We start from the raw sequence: 21,069 nt of genomic DNA, 5'->3' as shown, positions 1-21,069 counted from the left end.
GAGAAGTCAATCTGGAAAGCAAAATCCTATTTTCTGCCATGTGGCCAGGCCTACAGTTGGAATGATATCCAGTTATGGGAATCAGCTAGACCAGACTAAGCAGTTGATACAAATATTAGATCTGAAAGCAACACAGCCAGCACCTCAGCTAGCAAGCAGCTTGGGAGGCACATCAGTCTAGATGTAGCACTGCAGAGGTAAAACTCAGCCAGCCACTGCAGTGAAGCCAGGCCCGTCTGCATACAAGCAACAGCAGCTACGTTATAACAAAATAGGCCCAAGCACATAGCAACTCAAAAGGAACAAGGGCATCAAGGGTGATGGAATAAATACAATGTTTGAAACCATAGGATTGGCGTCTTTAATTTGATGACAGGTAACACAAATTGAGTAAATCCCCTGTGTTCGAATTAACGACTCAGAATGACACCATAATCAGCCATAATGTCTGGCTTATTAACCTGTTTCACAGGTTTTCCTGAGGCACTAGACAGAGGACAAAATGGAAAGGCCCCAAGGTCACACAGGAAGTCTGGAGCTGTCTAGAATTCTAACACAGGTACTGTATATTATGTCTATATAAACAAACAAAATAAAGTCTGTTTAGGCTTATGCCTACTTCTCAAATCGATCTACCAACCTTGGTTTACAGATTGAAGTCCAAAAAACCAATTGGTCGCACACTCAAAATCAGGACATGATTTACTGCAGTCTTTTAAAAAAAGATTTTCTTCATTTTATTAGTTAAAACATATTTTTGACTAAACCGAGCAAATAAACAACTAGAAAAGACGAGATTAGACAAAATGAAATTAAACTGACAGAATGGGCTTAAAATTGCAATACTTTAAAATGCAACGGTGCAATACACATTCTAACTCCTTTCATGTCTTCAAGAGTAAATAGTAATTTATAAACACTTCAATGACTGTTGCCGTTTTCTAATTCAGCGTTATTCCCCCCCACCCCCAAAACATACGCACTAAAATTTAACACACAATAGGTAGATAATTATTAGTTCTGATCAAATTCTAATGTTCAGGTTAGAAATGGGTGCACAACAATTTGTCAAGACGACAATAATAATAATAATAATAATAATAATAATAATAATAATAATAATATGAAGTACTGCAGTAATTGGCTGTGCCTCCATATATTAAGAGCCAATTGTACAGTTTGCATTCCACTGTGTTTGGATCATTTAGGTATTTCACAAAAAAATATCAAAACAGCAGAGGGTTTTCAGGCCATTTCTTTAGCAGCTGCAATTTAATTTGTTTTCGATGCTTCGCTGTCCACTATTTCACATACACGTCACTATCCTTCAAATAATGTAGACCTATATTCAAATTTACTTTTTTATTTATAGCTTAGTAAAAAAAAAAAAAAAAAACACATAACGTATATCACATTACACATAATCTATGATCATATATGGTATTAGGAGATCTGACTCGATGCTTAAAATTGCAATACTTTAAAATGCAACGGTGCAATACACATTCTGACTCCTTCCATGTCTTCAATATATACACATTGCTAATTTATTATAGACATTTCAATGACCGTTGCTGTTTTGTAATTCATGTAATTCCCCTCCAAAACATCTATGCTAAAACTGAACACACAAATAGGTAGTTAATTATTAGGTTTGCTAAATCCTAACACACAGAAAAAAAAAACAAGTAGCTATGTATGACACTGTTCAAGTAGCAGCTCCCTGCATTATGAAATGAGTAGGAGAGAAGATAATAGTGAACGAAACACGATATAGAGAAGTGGATCGATTTCTGTTCATTTATTTTTCTGTAATACCTTCTCACTACCTTACATAGTTCTGCTTTTTAACTAGTAAAAACGTGTGAGGTTAGAATGTGAATGCTTTAAAACAGCATACCCCCCACCCCCCCCAAATCCAGTGTCCAGCAATGCACCATAACAAAACTGTAAATCCTATGCAACTGTACATCAAGAACTGTGAAACTATATAGTCTCACAAATGTAAACATCTAAAATCTAACATTATGTACATCCAGCTGTTCATCATTGAGAACTCCATTGTCTGACGAAGTTTCAATTTCGTTTTTTTTTCCCAAAGCTATGCATTTTGTACAGGTTACAGTGGTTAGTTAACTACAGTTGCGCAGACCAAACAACTCATTTGACCACTATCACTATTACACTCCAGCAATGGCTAAATCTTCAGCCAGTTTACCTGAAAATATATCTTTAACTTTCCCTTCACTGGCATTGCTTATTTGTGCTGTTGTATCACTAAGGAAGGGTGTATATACTTTTCATGGTGAGCATGGACTTCACGATTTCCATGAATTCAAATCAGTGAGGTGTAGTAATAATAATATCCAATTCTTTGTGAAAATCTCAATTTCTAAAAAAATATATTTAACACACTTTTAAAATGCACTGATTAAACACTTACTTCACCAGTGGACAACTTGTTATATGAAATCCAATTTAACTAAATTATGAAGCACATGGCATACAGGGTTTTAAAAAAAAATCTTTAATTAGAAATCACATGTGAGAAATCAGCCAATCACAGAGCAGCTTTTCCAATCATCACTATACCTCTTATCGTGTGTACTATAAATGACATCACATGCACAGAATGATCTGTATTTTAAAAATAAATTAAATAAAAATATAGCAAAATGGTATATCATGTTATTAACTCCGACCTTTGTTTTAATTTGGTTAAGTAATTGGGGCATATTACTTACCGATATCACTGGCTGTGAATATGTCACTCAAACATCAGCATTACAGACCAAAAATCATCACGATGGTCTTAAAGACAGTCCCAAAATCACTAATATACAAATGTAATCACAGCCAGATTTCGAAAATTGTTCTGTAATAAGCTTTAAGCTGTACAGCCAAGGTTTTTTCAAATTCCACTGGTTTGGGAAGCATCCCCTCGGTGAATGTTTTATTGCCAGTTTGATGAAAAAAAAATCTCTGTAGAAGCTGCTCTCTCTACAATGTACACCAACCACTGTGTTTGTGCCACTAGTTGCCAAGTTTTAAGTGATGCTGGAGTTGAGAACAGGCACATTATTTCAGTTTCTGGACACATGAGCGAACTCAGTCTCAAGCATTACGCGACAAACACGGCTAAAATGCAAAAAAAGGAAATAAATACATCTCTTCAAGCAAGTCTTCAGGAACAAGTCCCCCCCTGCCTAGCAATACCTTTCCTACAACAAATCAGAACAATTCTTTCAACTCTTCAGTTACTAACGACACTTCAGGACACTTACAGGCTAGTGGTGCAAGCTTTACAGGATGTACAATTGTTTTTAATAAATAGTTTTGTCACGTTTAACTAGTCTGAAAACACAACACAGATTGGCTACTATAGGTCAGTGATGGTCGTTGTTGGACCAAACCGTTTTAAGACGGAGAAGGGTGGTGGAATGTTATATTTAAACAAAAATAAGTTATTTTTACTATATTTGTGTGCTTAACCCTTGTGTGTGATTTATAATAAGTTGTGTGAAGAATGTCTCTTCGCGGTCCTCACACCCAAACTGCGCGAGAGGACATCTCTTATACAATAAGAGACACCCATCACAGAACGTTTTAACTTGTATTCAGGACACAAACAAGTGCTAGATTTAGCTCTTGTTAACAGGGACATTTTATTGGGATAAGTACCTATATTTTATTTTTGTAAAAATTAGTGTGCGAATCATCCAGAAAATATTGATTTTTGTTTGTTTGAATTAACATTTCATCAACATAATATGATCTGTATTTTTTGTTGTTTTATGAATGAGTATAAAATTGTCTTGGTACCCTTTGGTTGGATTTATGTTTGCCTCTTTGCCCCCTAGAACTGTGCCCCTGAATTTTCACGCCCATTGAAAGCAATATTGCCTCGTCCTTCATGACCTTAACTTCATGCTTCTGACCTTGCTCCCTCCATTATGCACACTCTCAACCTGTCCCTGGACTCTGTTCCTGCTGCCCTCAAGCTTGCCCGAGTGACACCGGTACTCAGAAAACCCTTCCCTGACCCGGATGACTTCTCTCACTTCTGTCCCATCTCCCTTTTCTCTCAAAAACTCTCAAAAGGGCTATAGCCAGTCAGCCGATGAAACATCTCGGGAACAACAATCTACATGAATCTCTACAGTCTGGTTTCCGGCCACATTACAGTACTAAAACTGCTCTGCTCTGGATTGTGAATGATCTGCTCGATGTTAATCCTCTGTGCTTGTCTTGCTTGACCTAACAGCTGCTTTTGACATCCTAGATCATGGAATTCTTCTTTACCGCCTTCAGAAGTCTGGAACCTGTATGTCCTCTTACCTATCCGGATGCATGCCGTCTGTTTTTTATGCTGGACGCATTGGTGTTCCCCAAGGGTCTGTTCTTGGGCCCTGTGGCAGAGCAAAGCTCTGCCCTTTTTAAATTGGTAGGGATGGGGTTAATTTCCCCTACCTGCCTGGGTTTATTATGTTCAGGTGGCTGGGGTTGATTAGGTTAATTAACGATCAATCAGCACCCAGCCACCTGACATAAAAGGAGGCCTCTGCTTCTCATTTGGGAGGAGAGAGCTGAGGAAGCAGGTTGGTGTTTGTGGTTTTTGTGATTTGTGAATCGTGAATCCAGTATCCAGTGAAGGCATGGCCCAGCCTGGAAATTGTTATTTTGTAAGTTTTGTTTTTTGTGTTGCTTTATTTGTGTTTAAATCCCTTTATTTTGCCCTTGTGCACTTTATTTTTGTGTTTATTTATAATAAAAGTATATATTTTTGAACTACAGACTGTCTCTGGGCCTCTATCCACTCACCAGCCTGCCACAGGCCCTTTCACTTCAATATCTAGATGCTTCCCCTGGGTCATCCCATCTGCCAACACAGCCTCATGTTTCACTCATATGCTGCCGACACCCAGCTCTACTTAAAACTCGACCCTGGTAGTCCCTCTGCCATGGTCTTGCTCTCTGCCTGCATTCAAGACAAAGGCCTGGATGTCTGAAAATTTTCTCCAACTGAACAGTAACAAATCTGAACTCCTTCTAGTAGGATCTAAAACTCAACTTAAGAATCTCAACATAGCTGCCCTGATCCTCTGAAACTGTCTGCTGCTGCCTTTCCCCATAGTATGAAGCCTTGGAGATCTTCTTGACAGCAACCTCTCCTTTGATGTCCACATCTCCTCTGTGGATAAATCTTCCTTCTACCATCATCAAAACATTTCCATAGTCCGTCCCCTTAGGATGCGGAGATACTTTGTCATGCGTTTGTCTCCTCTTGACTACTGCTACTCTCTACACGGTGGTCTCCCGGCACGCACCATAAACCAACTGCAGCTAGTTCGGAGTGCTGCTTCCAGGATCCTTACAGATGTAAAACACATGATCACATCACACCCTAAGCTGTTTACCTGACATACAACATGAAAATAAACACTTACAGATTTTTATAAAAACCAAAACGTAGGTTTTTATCTCACCATAACACCTCGAGCTCCTCACTCTACAGCCACACCGTCCTGAGCAAACTGGCTGCTTTCCTTAAATACCCTGCACCTGGCTCTAATTTACAATGATAGCCAGGTGCAGGGGAAAATGAACAATAAAACAATTAAACAATTAAACAATATATATATATATATATATATATATATATATATATATATATTATAATATATATATATATATATATATATACTTATATTCTATATTTGAATGTAACAATTAGATTCCCTGCACTCGACTGGCTGAGCAAGAGGGATATAATCCCTCTACATGCCCTTAGAATGTTTGTAACCAGATCACAAAAACAAATGAAGATACATACCACTCTTTGAGAAACAAACTTCGGATAATTGGAGTAGTTGAAGGATGAGATCACTAATGAGAAACTAGACATCGTCTTTGAACAAAAACAAAGCATAAAAAATTTGCAGTGGATGGAAGTAAGAAAAAAACAAGGTAAATGAGTTCCTTCTGTTTTCACATCTTGTTTTTATTGTTGCACACAACTCTCAACATAGATCTAGTGGATCACATGACATGTCACATTACCACAAATATAATCCTCACAGGAGAATTTCCACACTTTTTACTTTTTTTTTTTTTTTTTTTTTTTTTTTTTTTAAATTAAAATATCCTTACACCTAAAGCTACAGTGGCTTGCAAAAGTATTGACCCCTCCTTAGCATTTTTCCTATTTTGTTGCCTTACAACCTGGAATTAAAATCGATTTATATTTGGATTTCATGTAATGGACATACACAAAATAGTCCAAATTGGTGAAGTGAAATGAAAAAAATAACTTGTTTAAAAAAATTCTAAAAAATAAATAACGGAAAAGTGGTGCGTGCATATGTATTCACCCCCTTTGCTATTAAGCCTCTAAATAAGATCTGGTGCAACCAATTACCTTCAGAAGTCACATAATTAGTTAAATAAAGTCCACCTGTGTGCAATCTAAGTGTCACATGATCTGTCACATGATCTCAGTATATATACACCTGTTCTGAAAGGCCCCAGAGTCTGCAACACTACTAAGCAAGGGGAACCACCAAGCAAGCGGCACCATGAAGACCAAGGAGCTCTCCAAACAGGCCACGGACAAAGTTGTGGAGAAGTACAGATCAGGGTTGGGTTATAAAAAAATATCCGAAACTTTGAACATCCCACGGAGCACCATTAAAGCCATTATTAAAAAATGGAAAGAATATGGCACCACAACAAACCTGGCAAGAGAGGGCCGCCCACCAAAACTCACGGACCAGGCAAGGAGGGCATTAATCAGAGAGGCAACAAAGAGACCAAAGATAACCCTGAAGGAGCTGCAAAGCTCCACAGCGGAGACTGGAGTATCTGTCCATAGGACCACTTTAAGCCGTACACTCCACAGAGCTGGGCTTTACGGAAGAGTGGCCAGAAAAAGGCCATTGCTTAAAGAAAAAAATAAGCAAACACGTTTGGTGTTCGCCAAAAGGCAATTGGGAGACTCCCCAAACATATGGAAGAAGGTACTCTGGTCAGATGAGACTAAAATTGAGCTTTTTGGCCATCAAGGAAAACGCTATGTCTGACGCAAACCCAACACCTCTCATCACACCGAGAACACCATCCCCACAGTGAAGCATGGTGGTGGCAGCATCATGCTGTGGGGATGTTTTTCATCGGCAGGGACTAGGAAACTGGTCAGAATTAAAGGAATGATGGATGGCGCTAAATACAGGGAAATTCTTGAGGGAAACCTGTTTCAGTCTTCCAGAGATTTGAGACTGGGACAGAGGTTCACCTTCCAGCAGGACAATGACCCTAAGCATACTGCTAAAGCAACACTCGAGTGGTTTAAGGGGAAACATTTAAATGTCTTGGAATGGCCTAGTCAAAGCCCAGACCTCAATCCAATTGCGAATCTGTGGTATGACTTAAAGATTGCTGTACACCAGCAGAACCCATCCAACTTGAAGGAGCTGGAGCAGTTTTGCCTTGAAGAATTGGAAAAAAATCGCAGTGGCTAGATGTGCCAAGCTTATAGATACATACCCCAAGAGACTTGCAGCTGTAATTGCTGCAAAAGGTGTCTCTACAAAGTATTGACTTTGGGGGGGTGAATACTTATGCATGCTCAAGTTTTCTGTTTTATTTTTGTCTTATTTCTAGTTTGTTTCACAATAAAAAATATTTTGCATCTTCAAAGTGGTAGGCATGTTGTGTAAATCAAAATGATACAAACCTCCAAAAAATCCATTTTAATTCCAGGTTGTAAGGCAACAAAATAGGAAAAATGCCAAGTCAATACTTTCGCAAGCCACTGTAAGGTAAGAAAAAAAAGAGAGTTCTATTTACAAAAAAAACAAAAAGCAACAAAACCATTAATTTAAAAAAAAGAAAGCGATTTATAACTGAACATTACCATTGAAAGTGCAATTTTTCTTTACTTAATTTGTTATATTTCTTGTAATTCTTGGTTTGTTCATTACATTTTAAAAAGTCAAATATTACTGCCCATTTTCATCATGACTCTGCACAAATGAGTCTGCCTTTAAATCACGCAGACGCTTTCTCACAAGACCTGCAATAGTATCAGATGAGTGCTGTGTTTTTCCATACCAGATTTGTGCTAATGCTTCACAGTGGCGAGAAAGGCATTATTTGCATTATGGAATACCCGGTTACTTATCAAAGTGACTTTGCAGTTTAAGGCTGGACAATGTGTTCAGTTACTGGGCCAGTGTTATAAACAATGCATGGCATAGCAGAAGAGATGATACCATCATACCTGGACACATTTCCGTTGAGAGGAAAGGTACTGCAGGAATCATCGAGATGCATTTATAAATACTCTGCATCAGACCACACAGCTGTGCAGGGGGTGGGACCTGTGGCAGCAGGCAGGGCAGGAGGTGTACCCGACCAGAGAAGAATGCACAGAACAAAAACATCCATTTAACCACTAAAGTCTCTTAAGAACAAGCTGAAAGTTTAAGATATATATATTTTTACACTATTTTCAGAATGGGATAGGGAAACATTGTAGTTCAGGGAGAAGCAGCAGAGCGATAAGAATGGCAAGTTTTGAATTGATTTGAATACTTATGCCTTTTTTCACTATAATTAATCATTGATGTCCGATTCAGACTCATCCAATCTCATGTAGAGTTCAGTTTCCCAAAAGGTCAACATCTACATAAATCTCGTCAGTCATGTTTATTGCGATAAATTCCCCAAAGTTCTAGTGGTGTATGGATATCTACAAGTGATTTGCCCCTTTTTTGACTCATGGTGATATGCTGTAATATCAACACCCCCATGTGACCTGTATAGACCAATCAGAGTATTTAAAATACAATAATACATGAAACAAATACACGTATTAGTTACTATTAGAAGCAAAACACATTTTTTATTTATTTATTTTTTTAAATGCTGGCGCTTGATAAGTGTTAGAATCAGTGGTAAACCCGTCAGACATCAGAAGTCAGACGTTGTGCCTGTTGCACCAACCAACAATTTACCTGGCTTAGCTACATCTGACGTTTGAAGTGCGCGGTTATGTGAATGAGATTTACATATTAAAATGCAAGGACCCTAATTAATTATGCAATGCTTGTAAACAGCAAAATTCTACAATAAACGTACTTTGTTTGAAATTGTTGCCAATTTTGTTGTCTTGTTTTCAGCTCATGTTAACTGTGCACTGCACACAGCCGCTGTTGCTAGGCAGTCGTGAAACAACAACTTTCTGGAGCATGGCACCGGCTAACTTTTTCAATTTGTAAACAAATGGACATAGCAAGTGCTAAAAAGGAAGCCATACTTTGGTAACATTGAAATTAGAAAGCTACTTCTTTATAATGAATATAAAAAGACATACTACATGCTAAGCAGAACAACGCAATTACTAATAAGAAAACAGTGTGGAAGGATTTAACTCTGTGGATTGCAATGCAATGTAAAACATCTACTGTTGAATTTCTGTGAATGGATGGAGTAAAGTCAACATTTGTCAATTAAAAGTACAAACAGATATGTTCCTTGTTTTTAATTATTTACAGGTTATTGAATAAACAAAAGTAATTTGAACGGAGAAATCTCGTCTTGGACATTGTTTCGACACTTCATGAACCCAACCGGATCCTCTGAAGACCGAACTTAAACTTTACCAGCTAACACCATTATGCCGTCTGCTTGTAGTACATGTGCATATCTGCCTTTATTATTTATCTCAGGTATTCAAATACAAGGAAATGTTGCCCTCCCCCATGTATTCGAATAGGAAACTATTCTAAATTCCCATCCCTACTCCGAACCACATCTGCAACTACAATGAAGGTGGCGTCACCAGCTGTATAAACAATACAAAAACAAACAAAAAAAATAAACCCTCAGCTTGCAATTCAGTGTCTTCCATTTTAACATTATTTAGAATATTAACAGCATTTTTAACATTAAACAAAACTGTATGCTAATTTCTGTACTCGAGGTTTCAATTAACCCTTTTAAATCAGTAACACAACATTAGCAAACTGTAACAGAGGTTGCGCTTGGAAGCCTGCTGCAAACACACATGGTTGCATACGGTATACAAACCAGAACAGTTGGACCTTACAGGTTTTAAAACTAGACTTGTTTGCTGTTCCTAAGTTTAAATCAGTAAAGTGAAGCCTCACTATTTTTTTTATTACATGCAGATGGTAAACCAAAATTTAGTTGGTTTAGATTCTAAAATAACAAACCTGTTGGGGTCCAAGCCATTTGTTCATTATGTTGAGAGATAAACTGCTGGAGTAAGTTAATGAGATTGTGAACAAAAGTAGAATTCCGTGTATAATTAAAACACAGTACAAAAAGGAAAAATCCCAAATTGAAGCTGAACTTCTATTCAAAAATCAGTCTGACTTGAATCGTTTCAAAGTGCAACAAATCTTAAGCCAACATGCAAGAATCCCAAACTGAGCTTTTACTCCAAATCACCGTGACATGAAAAGTTCAATTCTTTTTTTCTTTGATCAACTTTGTTTTTCCACATGGTTGCTGAACAAGCCAAAAAGGAGTGCTTTTTGACAACCTATAAAACGATTTCGCTGCGTGCGCTGTGAAACCGAAATGAAAATAATTTCACGTTGCTATAAAGCTGGAAACTATATTGTTTGCTAAATGTTAACATTGTCTCAAACCCGTAGGCCCCTTTTTTGCCAACATGACCATGAGCACCACTGTGACAATGTGGACCAGAGCCTGGCAAACCTTGGACTGTGGTTACTGCTTAGTTTTAGTTTTGCTTCACTTTGCCAACAAGGCCAGCCCAGGTACATCACAATAATACAAGCACTAAACACAGAGAGAGACCTAAGTAGTCCATACTCAATAATAACTACAATGCAAAAATAGAATCATTTCCAAAAATGTTTTTTATATATATATATATATATATTTCATTCCGTGGCTCTCAAAAGTATTCACCTCCCCCCTGGACTTTTCCACATTTTATTATTACAATATGGAATCAAAATGGATTTAATTAGGAGGTTTTGCCACTGATCAACACCATAATGTCAAAGTGAAAACTAAAATCTACAAATTGTTCTAAATTAATTACAAATACAAAACAGAAAATAATTGATTGCATAAGTATTCACCCCCTTGACTCACTGTTTGGTAGAGGCACCTTTGACAGCAATTAAGGACATGAGTCTATTTGGATAATTCTCTACCAGCTTTGCACATCTGGACACTGCAATTTTTGCCTATTCTTTGCAAAATTGCTCAAGCTCCGTCAAGTTGGACCTTTGGTGAACAGCAATTTTCAACTCTTTCCACATATTCTCAATTGGATTGAGGTCCGAGCTTTGACTGGGCCACTCCAGGACATTGACCTTTTTGTTTTTAAGCCACTCCAGTGTGGCTTTGGCTGTATGTTTGGGGTCATTGTCCTGCTGAAAGATGAATCTTCTCCCAAGTCCTAAGTCTCTTGTAGACTTCAGCAGGTTTTCCTCCAGGATTTCTCTGAACTTTGCTGCATCCATTTAGCCATCTATCTTAACAAGCTTTCCAGGCCCTGACGCAGAGAAGCATCCCTACAGCATGATGCTGCCACCACCATGCTTCATGGTAGGGAAGGTGTTCTTAGGATGATGTGCAGTGTTAGGCTTGCGCCAAACCTAGTGCTTTGCGTTGAGACTAAAAAGCTATATTTTAGTCTCATCAGACCATAGAATCTTCTTCCACTTGGTCTCAGAGTCTCCCACATGCCTTCTGGCAAACTCTAGCCAAGATTTGATGCAAGTTTTTTTTTTCAACAATGACTTTCTTTTTTTGCCACGCTCCCATAAAGGCCAGTTTTGTGAAGCACCCGGGCTATTGTTGCCGTATGCACAGTGTCTCCCAGCTCAGCCATGCAAGACTGTAACTCCTTTAGATTTGCCATAGGCCTCTTGGTGGCCTCCCTGACTAGTGCCCTTCTCGCCCGGATACTTACTTTTTGAGGACAGCCTGTTCTACAAGAATTCACAGTTGTGCCATATTCTCTCCATTTCTTAATAATGGATTTTACTGTGCTCCGGGGGATATTCAATGCCTTGGAAATGTTCTTATATCCTAACCAATTGGTGCCTTTGAAAAACCTTATTCTGGATTTGCTTTGAATGTTCCTTCATCTTCATGTAGTTTTTGTTAGGAAATGTATAACCAACTGTGGGACCTCCCAAAGATGGGTGTATTTAACCTGAAATCATGTAAAACACCTTAACTGCACACAGGTGGACTCCATTCAACTAATTATGTGACTTCTAAAGACAACCGGTTGCACCACAGCTTATTTAGGTGTGTCACAGCAAAGGGGGTGAACACTTATGCAATCAATTAATTTCTGTTTTATATTTGTAATTAATTTAGAACAATTTGTAGATTTTATTTTTCATTTTGACATTATGGACTTTTTTTTAGTGTTGATATTACACACACTCTCTCACACACACAGGTTGCGCTAGCTTTTTTGTTTATGCGATCTGAAATGCACAAGCCCAAAATGTTGCGTCCCATCCATCAAATACTAAACTATTCATAACACAAAGGGTAATAAACTCCAGGGATGTGCATTTTGGTACATTTTTATGAACGTTTAAACTCTATGCCATAGTAGTTTAAACAGTCTCTGTTTGTGTATAGACATACATATGAATACAGGCACACTTTTTGTTATATACTAACAGTAGACTAACAGTTCCCATGACAGGGACAGATTTCTAAGCACTATTTGTTGCCTTAATCTACAGTGCCTATAGAAAGTCTACACCCCCTTTCAAAATGTTCACCTTTTGTTGCCTTATAGTCTGGAATTAAAATGCACTAAAATAGTTTATTTATTTATCTATCTATCTATCTATCTATCTACACATCCTACCCCACAACTTCCAAGTGAAAAAAAATATTCTAGAAAATGAATTAAAAATAAAAACTGAAATTGCTTGGTTGGAGAAGTGTCCACCCCCCTTGTAGTAGCAAGCCTAAAATTAGCTCAGTTGTAACCAATCACAAATCACACACCAAGTTAAGAGGCCTCCATCTGTGTTAAATTGTAGTGATTGACATGATTTCAAAATAAATTCAGCAGTCCCTGTAGGTTCCCTCTGCACTTTCAAAAGAACTCTGGGACAAAGTTGTTGAAAGGCACATATCAGGGGATAGGTGTATTAAAAAAAAAAATATCAAAAGGCCTTGAATATCCCTGGGAACACGCTCAAGACAATTATTAAGAAGTGGAAGGTGTATGGCACCACCAAGACCCTGCCTAGATCAGGCCGTCCCTCCAAACTGGATGACCAAGAAAGGAGGAGACTGATCAGAGAGGCTACCAAAAAACCATTGGCAACTTTGCAAAAGCTATAGGCTTTTATGGTAAGACTGTTCAAAGTGTGCATGCGACAACAATATCCCAAACACTCCACAAATCTGGCCTGTATTTTACAAGAAAGCCCACCTTGAATCCTGTTTGAAGTATGCAAAAAAACACTCAGGAGATTTTGTAGCCATGTGCCAAAAAGTTTTGTGGTCTGACAAAACTAAAATGGAACTTTTTGGCCTAAGTAAGAAGCGTTATGTTTCGCGCAAACCCAACACAGAGTATCATCCAAAGAACACCATCCCTACTGTGAAGCACGGTGGTGGCAGCATCATGTTATGGGGATGTTTCTCATTGGCAGGGGCTGGGGCATTGTCAGGAAAGAAGGGAAACAGAAGGGACGAAAGTTCACCTTTCAACATGACAATGGCCCAAAGCACACAGCCAAAGCTACACTGGAGTGGCTAAGGAACAAAAAGGTATTGCCAAATCTAAGTGTACAAAGTTGGTAGAGACCTATCCCACCAGACTCACAGCTGTAATTGCTGCCAAAGGTGCTTCCATCATGTATCAACTCAGAGTGGTGGAGACTTATCCAATTATGATCTTTCAGTTTTGTATTTTTAATATATAATTTTTTTTTCAATAAAAATAACTGTTTTCCCCTTAACAGTGTGGAGTATGATGTGTAGATAACTGTAGATGCATGAAACTGAGGCACTGACAACACATTGTGAAAAAAAGTTCAAGGGCGTGTAGACTTTCCATAGGCACTGTACGTGTGTTTTCATATTTTTCTGCATTCCAACAACAGCAACAGCATCGCTGTGTCTTTTAAGCAAAGATTCTTAGAGAAATCTGTAGAAAAATGTTTTTTTTTGTTTTTTTGCCCAGCAGCTCTTTCACACACATACTACAGCATGAAAAAAAAGCAGGACGAAGATTCTGATGGCTTAGGAAAAAAATAAATTCCAATTGACAACTTACTTGCTATCAGTGTACATGGTACTAGGTATTCATTTTCATGCTTAAAGAAAATGTCAGGAAATCCCTGTTAAAAACTAAATGGGGAAATAACAAAAGCACAATGTTAAATTAGGCGACTGCAAAAATGAAATGTGGAGTTAAAAAATAGGATCGGGGATGAAGAATTTACGTAATTTGTCAGCTCTGTTAAAAATAAAAATTAAAAGGTACCAGAATTAGGTTCAGGCAAGACATGAGGAATACGAGGTTGCTTTTTTTCCACCTAGTTTGTTTGACTGTTTAATGCGGATTGAAGTGCGGTTCAGTTTGTTTGGAGCAACAACTCTGACAGTGACATAATCGCACCAGGATGCGAATCAAACCAAATGAACAGAGATCACTAGAACTCTGTACGTTTGCGACATTGTTCCTCCCAAAACTTTTTGCATTGTGAAGGCAAATGCATTCAGGTTCACTTAGAGACAAACCGCTACAAAACAGCAAACCAAACTGGAAGTGGTGCAATTGATCAAATGTCAAGCAAGTGTCCAGCCTTTTCGCTCAAGCACGTTTGACAAATTACTTGGAAAATGTCTTTGCGAGGGATGTACTGCTGAGACAGAAGCTTTGCTTGAAGCGTGGGCTAATGTAAACATTCAGGAACAACTGGAAAGAACACATAAAAACATTTTTTTTTTCTGTGTTTTCCGAGCACTTAAAAGCAAGGGCTTTGAACGAAGCCCCCCCAGAGTGCCGAATAAAAGTGAAAAAAATGCGGCAGCCCTATATTAAAACGACAGAGATGCTCCTGTCAAGTGGGAGTTCATCAGAATTAAAAGAAAAATGCCCGTTTTGATCAGCTTGTCGTAATTGATGCAATTGGTGAATCGCCTCCAAAAGGACAGTGCTTTCCACAGACAGACGCAACACTTTCGATGCATTCCGTTTCTTCTGCAGTTATTTGGTGAAAGCAACAAATAACGCATGGGAAAAGCAACAGCACAGCACGTACAGTACCTTTATTCTACATGATGGAAAATGTTTTTCTACAGAGAACTTCTGCTCAAGTAAACGGCAAGAGAACTGAGCGCATTTGAAAAGGTGCAATGTGAAACCAATTGAATTCTGGTCCACGTGTAGCAGCAAGTGAGCTAAACAAACAAACTTGAATTCATTTACAAACTATTTCAAGTTCGATTGAATTTTCCTGGTCTGACACGAACCGAACCTAAACTGAAAAAAAAAAAAAAAAAAAAAAAAAGTTTGTTTGCAAGTGAACCAAGATGCAAATCACTTATATAACATCTTACATCGATGCATCGTATTGTTTGACAACTATCAATAGTCAAGCCTAAGCATCGTTTTTGTGTAAAGGGTATAAACAAAGGAAAGCTTTTATTTTTTTATTACATTTTTTATTTATTAAATCAGCAATTATTTTTTTGCATTAAGCGCAGAGCTTCTCTGCTCCCCTCAGGTCTGAGTCACTGAATCTGCATGTGATTGAGCTCACCTTCTACCCCCTGCCCTACCCCCTGTGAGTGTTTACTGATGGGACTGCATCTGTACAGGAGTCTTCCAAGAAACAGAGCAAGTTAAGAGTTAGACGAGTTGTGCTAGACTTACAAATACTGTATCGACTGAGCTACAATGCCTTCCGAATTTGGCATTTATTTTCTAAAGAAAGAAAAGCAAAGAAAGTAATGTTTGGGATACTCTGGTAACACAACTAATTTACGTGACCATTTAATGAGGTGCACTGGTCGTGCTAGCCTTTCACAATGTGCAGTTGTAAAAAGCATACCATCTCAATCTGCGCTTTCAACCATAACAGCTATGTTTTTACATACTGCATCAACATAGTTATATTATTTTCCAGTGGAACTATTTCAGATTAACAAAGTTAACATGCAAAACAGTACACAGTATAAACACTGCTAATAGAAACAGACAAAGACAATCTTACCATGAAGCTTTCTTTTGAAAATCCCAATTCTGACGTAAGAATCAGTGTTGTAGAAAATGTACCAATGTCTCTGCGGGTAGCTGTCAACACCAGAACTATTTACAGTTCTGCGGTTTAAAAGTTCTTTATATTTTCCTTTTAGCATCCATAACAAAAGTTGACTTGTGCTCTTTCCAAATCAAAGTCTTAATAATTCTCAGGAGCTTGTATTGAAATTGTCATGTTCCAGATAATCCTCATGTAAATGAGAGTGTTTGCTGGTCTGTACTCTGTTCTGATAATTGGCTAAAACCCTGTTCTGCTGGTACAGAAGATACCAACTTTTGTGAAAGCTGGAAAGATGTTAGAATAGTTCAATTAAAATCTTGCAGATCTTAAGGAGGTAGTGTGGTCCAGTGGTTGAAGTCCAGGGCTTGTAACCAGCAAAATTTTAATATATATATATATATATATATATATATATATATATATATATATATATATATATATACACACACACACACACACACACACACACACACACACAGAGCTCTGGAAAAAATTAAGAGACCACTGCAAAATTATCAGTTTCTCTGGTTTTACTATTTATAGGTATGTGTTTGGGTAAAATGAACATTTTTGTTTTATTCTATAAACTACTGACAACATTTCTCCCAAATTCCAAATAAAAATATTGTCATTTAGAGCATTTATTTGCAGAAAATGACAACTGGTCAAAATAACAAAAAAGATGCAGTGTTGTCAGACCTCGAATAATGCAAAGAAAATAAGTTCAGATTCATTTTTAAACAAGACAATACTAATGTTTTAACTTAGGAAGAGTTCAGAAATCAGTATTTGGTGGACTAACCCTGATTTTCAAGCACAGCTTTCATGCGTCTTGGCATGCTCTCCACCAGTCTTTCACATTGATGTTGGGTGACTTTATGCCACTCCTGGCGCAAAAATTCAAGCAGCTCGGCTTTGTTTGATGGCTTGTGACCATCCATCTTCTTCTTGATCACATTCCAGAGGTATTCAATGGGGTTGATTCATGGGTTCAGGGTTGATTCATGCCAAAGCTTCCCGATTCCAGCCTTGCTGAAGCACCCCCAGATCATCACCGATCCTCCACCACATTTCACAGTGGGTGCGAGACACTGTGGCTTATAGGCCTCTCCAGGTCTCTGTCTAACCATTAGACAACCAGGTGTTGGGCAAAGCTGAAAATTGGACTCATCTGGGGGTATTCAGCAAGACTGGAATCAGGCAGATTTGTCTTTGTGAAGGGCGCATGAATCAAGCCAAGTACAAGGTTGTCCTGGAAGAAAACTTGCTTCCTTCTGCTCTGACAATGTTCCCCAACTCTGAGGATTGGTTTTGTCAGCAGGACAATGCTCCATGCCACACAGCCAGGTCAATCAAGGTGTGGATGGAGGACCACCAGATCAAGACCCTGTCATAGCCAGCCCAATCTCCAGACCTGAACCCCATTGAATACCTCTGGAATGTGATCAAGAGGAAGATGGATGGTCACAAACCATCAAACAAAGCCGAGCTGCTTGAATTTTTGCTCCAGGAGTGGCATAAAGTCACCCAACATCAATGTGAAAGACTGGTGGAGAGCATGCCAAGATGCATGAAAGCTGTGCTTGAAAATCAGGGTTAGTCCACCAAATATTGATTTCTGAACTCTTCCTAAGTTAAAACATTAGTATTGTCTTGTTTAAAAATGAATCTGAACTTATTTTCTTTGCATTATTCGAGGTGTGACAACACTGCATTTTTTTTGTTATTTTGACTAGCTGTCATTTTCTGCAAATAAATGCTCTAAATGACAATATTTTTATTTGGAATTTGGGAGAAATGTTGTCAGTAGTTTATAGAATAAAACTAAAATGTTCATTTTACCCAAACACATACCTATAAATAGTAAAACCAGAGAAACTGATAATTTTGCAGTGGTCTTTTAATTTTTTCCAGAGCTGTATAACGTCTGCTTTTGTTAAGATATTACATCACCAAGGCAGGATTCTTCCCGGAAGCCGTGTCATTGAAACACAGTGCTCATCTGCCACTCAGCAATTATTTATCGTTGATTGACTGAAATGAATGAGCAAAACTTGACTTCCATCAGCCTCACTTGTTACAGTAGAGCTTGTGGTGGAAGAAAAATAAAAATAAAAGGTACTGTATCAATGCATCAGGCTAAGGCTAAATCATTTACCGATGACAAATAACAGGAACAACTTACACAGGAAAAGTATCTACCGTAAAGTAATTGTTGTTAATGTACAAATACAGTAACTACTGTAGCGACACATTTATTTCTGTCTATACAAGCCAGTGTTTATACTTTGTCACTAGCTGGCGACAGTTTTATTGTGTTTCACTTACAATTGGTATTATTAGATTAATTGAATGATCAGTAAAAAATACTTTGCAATTGCAAAACACTGCCGAATAAGCACTGCTACTGTATAATCATTGCAGTGTTTAATCCAGTTAGATCAGGGCTCGGGAACACAAGGGGAGGGGGAAGAGGAGGGACGGAGAGAGGGGTGCACAAAAAAAAAAAAAAAAAAAAAAAAGAGCATGTACTATAAATTATAATTACTAAATCAAAACGTGTATAAACACACACAAAATAAACCACAACTTGGGAACTGAGACATTTTAATGTTTGCTTGTTCTTACACAAAACCCCTGCATCATAGACTCTGAGACAGCAACAGACAAAGTTGTTTTACAGAATTTAAATCAAAACAGTAATAGACGTCTCCTCAAAAATGTACAGCAGCGTTTATGGTAAAGTGCGGGCGGTATAAAGTCGCAACACAGTAAATGGACTGTAATTTAGTATAATAGTTGATGGTCAAAAATAGTGTAACACACAAACACTATAAACTAGTTATACACATTTATGATAACTCTCTTTCTTCAACAGGTAAATTTTACATCACATCTGTCCAGCTGGAATGTATTAGTAGTAATTTTTTTTTTTTAAATTAATAAAAACTTCAATCTAACTTACATGCAGCACTACAGTAACTCAAGCATAGATCAAAGCACAAAAAGTTACACAAAATTAACAAAGAATACTGTGGGAACAAACAGAGAAAGAACACCACCATGGACAGCTCTATGAAATTGTATCCCTGTTTTACATTATCAGAACATTCCATAATTTTCATAGCATTTTGTAAATATCAACACTTTACTGTAATATACAGTACCTACAGTAAACAAGGCCTAGGGCCAAATACCATCTTTGGGAACAATGCACAATTGTCTTGACAAGGATATGTTAATTTACCTAAATAAAAAAAAAAACCCTCTCAAAAGGAAATTCAAGAAGAATACAAAAAATATAAAACCACCCACCCAAACATAAGCTGTGGTAAACACAGAACAATAGCCCTTGCTGAGCGAGTTCAGCATGATGTCTCCAGTGTATTTTCTAAAGAATTATAAATGTGTACAGACAAACAAAATATTAAATGCATGCCAGATCAGAGTTTTACAATGCATGCAGTACTGTATAGGCTACATGGTACAAAAATAAAATTTAACACACAATGTAACACAGCAACCTAAAATCCTGGTACGGTTTACGGGTTACTGCAAATACTATCCTATCAGGGAAAAAAAAAAAAAAAAAAAAAACACACCAAAACCTACAACCTACAAAGAGTAATACTGACTGAATACTGCACTCCTTTTCAATAAAGCCATCTGGTTATAAACATGTATTTCACATACTCATATTCATATAAAATCGGCTCATCACTGAAATACAACTTGCAGCCATTCACACAAAGCCAGATCAAATTAAACAGATGACATAATAAACAGCATTGGTTTAGCCTATGATTGCATTTTATGGAAAGATAAAAGTCCTTAAAGTAATTACCATGGACTGCTCTTTTCTCTGCAGCCGCCGCTAGACACTGACCTTTAGGTACTGATGTAAACAAAGCAGCTCTCACTGCCACCTTATGCCTGTGCTGCTACAAATTTCACCGACTCACTGCTTCTCCAAGCAAAAAAGGTACCACAGGCTGCCTCACTGCTCTCCTATGCAGTGCTGAAGATTACTGTGGAAGGCTATTAACTTGTCAAGCTGTGACGTCAGCTCCATATAGAAGACAGACACCTGCAGTATTCTGCACATGCTCGCTGGGCCTCAGACACTGCCACTGCTTCTAAACTGGCTGCTAATGTAATTATGTCCATTTTCCAGTACAACGGTGCGGGGAAGGCAGGTATCAGCAAAATTAAAATTAACTAGTGAAATCCTTTGGAGACAACATGATCCAAGCATTTTTAACAGTTGCACCTTTATAGCACCTGAACCCAGACGCACAGTTATTGCAACTATTCCTGCTTTTTGTTTTGGTTTTGGTACAGCAGCAATTCAAATTGCAGTACTACACAATTAAGGGCAATATTAAATCATGAGTCAATTTTGCAAAAGCAGCATTAAAATGCATAGTGTGTCATAAGGTTTAAAAAAAAAAAAAAAAAAAAAAAAAATAGGCTTTGCATATTTAAATAAATACAGTCCCCTTTTTAGAATCCTGTTTTGTTTCCTGAGCCATAACAAAGCTTGCAAATGTAATGAATGATGTCCCACTGCTTCAAGTACTAAGAGGAGAGTGTTCGTGTTGTTCACAGAACAAATGGCATTCTGGTTCCAATAGGTGAGGAAGCTTTAACCAAATCTAAACCAAACTTGACAATCAATAAGGCACTGATTGAGGGCACCGAGGAATTGTATTTAAGTTTAAAAAGAACAGGACTGTGAGACACTGCAGTT

At 37.8% G+C, this 21,069-nt stretch overlaps 1 protein-coding gene across 3 annotated transcripts in view; it reads right to left on the bottom strand.

Annotated features, from left to right (window-relative positions):
• LOC121313447 (protein FAM110B-like) overlaps positions 1–21,069 on the bottom strand; it is a 68,801-nt gene that overhangs the window by 26,944 nt on the left and 20,788 nt on the right. The window contains exon 1 of one of the 3 annotated variants that reach the window (XM_041245979.1): positions 20,164–20,333. The exons of 1 other annotated variant lie outside the window; for it this stretch is intronic. The gene's annotated coding sequence lies outside the window, so the exon portion shown is untranslated. Of the gene's footprint in view, positions 1–20,163; positions 20,334–21,069 lie in introns of those variants that run through there. One more of the 3 variants, XM_041245977.1, reaches the window with a different exon arrangement.

Source organism: Polyodon spathula, chromosome 3, assembly GCF_017654505.1.
Source record: "Polyodon spathula isolate WHYD16114869_AA chromosome 3, ASM1765450v1, whole genome shotgun sequence".
Classification (NCBI taxonomy): domain Eukaryota; kingdom Metazoa; phylum Chordata; class Actinopteri; order Acipenseriformes; family Polyodontidae; genus Polyodon; species Polyodon spathula.
The sequence above is the reverse complement of the archived record's forward strand: the minus strand, read 5'-3'. Positions and strand labels throughout refer to the sequence as shown.